General features: G+C 45.0%; 1 pseudogene; it reads left to right on the top strand.

The window, feature by feature from the left end:
• Window positions 1-2,041, top strand: part of LOC101561010 — a 5,598-nt pseudogene extending 3,557 nt beyond the window's left edge.

The raw sequence follows: 2,041 nt of genomic DNA, 5'->3' as shown, positions 1-2,041 counted from the left end.
CCAAAATGTTGGCTGTCCTTGAAGCCCTCCTTTTTCTCTAATTTTTGTACTACAAACTTTGGTTGTTAACCCTCTAGAAGAGAAGCTTACTATTACTCTACAACATATGCAGTTGGGTTTAACCTCCCTGTGTGACTATCAAACATTTTAGGCATAACATGGAATAGGTATTTTCCATCAAGTATTGATATGTTAAACTTTAAGTCCTTAAAGAATATGAAGAAAACAAATTTAAAACATAGAAAAAATTTTAAAATATGAATGAACAGTTACATATTTTTACACAGAAGTTTAGAAATCTAACCATATATGGCATTATAGCAGGAAAGTCCTGTGACATTTTTCTTGTCTCTTTTTTTCATTTATTACCTTTTTTAAACAAACATTTACTTAAGAGACAGTATGACACTAATTGGCATGTCATGACAAGCAGTACATAATTAGAAGACCAAAATAACACACATTCCAAGCATGACTCTATTAGTACACATTGCTATCTTCAGTGCAGTTGCTTAGTTCACAGGTATCAGGATATACTGTTTGCTTATAATTTTCAATCTGACATGAAAAATAATTCTTGCCATTTTGCCACCAACAGTGGAGAATGGTTCCTTTTCCCCCACAGCCTCTTCAGAATTTGTTATTATTTCATAATGGTTGTACCCATTTACATTCCAACTAACTATTTAAGTGTTTCCTTTTCTTTTCTCTTTCTTTCTTTCTTTCTTTCTTTCTTTCTTTCTTTCTTTCTTTCTTTCTTTCTTTCGTGCAGCGTTTCACTACCCAACTCAGATTCATAGTGATCTTTTTGATTTCTGCCTCCCTAATGGTGGGACTTCAAGCATGCACTCCCATGCCTGGACTAAGTGTTCCATTTTCAACTAAGCTCCACTGATGATGTGAATGTGGATGGATAAAACCACTATGCAAATCAGTGTAGAGAATCCTCAAAAATCTAGGATTAGATGTCCTATTCAAGTCAACTATTCCTCTTTTGGGTAGTTTTCCTGAAAAACTGAATACTTCATACCACATCCATATATACGCACCCACTTCTATAGTAGCACAGTTTGTCATATCTAACTCATGGAAAAAAAACAAATGCCAGTTTACTAAGGAATACATAGAAAAGATGTGATATTTTTACACAAGAGAAGTGGAAGAGGAGCAGAGCGATTTCTTCTTTGCTGCCTTCTCCCGGGAGGGCGCGGAAGTGCAGGAGCTGCTGGAAGGCGAGGTGTAGGCTGAGCGGCTGGAGGAGGCAGCGGTCCCGCTGTAGGGCCTGTAGAAGCGTCTGAACAACACGGTGAGGTTCCTGGCAGCCTACGACCTGTAGCAGGGACAGAAGGCCTTAAAGCAGCTGCAGACGACCCTGGCCAGGCGGCGCCAAAAGCTGCAGCCCAAGTAGTGCTTTGCTTTCAAGGCGCAGAGGAAAGACTGTGCCTCGGCCTCCCAGGGAGGTGTGGCTGCCAGAACCGGGCAGCAGAAGGCTCCGTGGCCTCTTTGTTGCCCTGGAAGGAGGAGGAGGCCCTGGGGCTTAGCCAGGCCTACGGTTTCTCCCACCGCGATTCCCAGATCTTGGAGAAGAGGGCCAACGAGCTGCGCCAGAACGACGTCCTCCTGAACGAGCTGAGCGGCTGCACTGTCCCGCTGGACTGCAACCCCAACACCCTGCGGCTGGCCAAAGGCCCAAGGCTGCAAAGTGCTCTGCGGTTCGGTGTCCTCCTCCATGTTTCTGGAAGACTGCAGTGACTGTGGGCTGGTTGTGGCCTGCCAGCAGCTCCTCGTGCACACCACTAGGGACACCCGGGTCTTCCTGCAGGTCACCAGCAGGGCCATCATAGAGGACTGCAGCGGAATCTGCTTTAACCCTTGTACTTGGAGCTAGGAGGGCATCGACAAGGACTTCCAGGCCTCTGGTTTAGACAGAAGCAAAAATAAGTGGAGCGACTGTGACGATTTCAACTGGCTGGCATGGAATGTGGCCTCCCCAAACTGGAGTATCCTTCCTGAAGAGAAGCGAGAGATCGAGTGGGACTAA

Source organism: Octodon degus, unplaced genomic scaffold, assembly GCF_000260255.1.
Source record: "Octodon degus isolate 3935 unplaced genomic scaffold, OctDeg1.0 scaffold00422, whole genome shotgun sequence".
NCBI classification, from domain to species: Eukaryota; Metazoa; Chordata; class Mammalia; order Rodentia; family Octodontidae; genus Octodon; species Octodon degus.
This window is presented reverse-complemented; position numbering and strand designations above follow the sequence as displayed.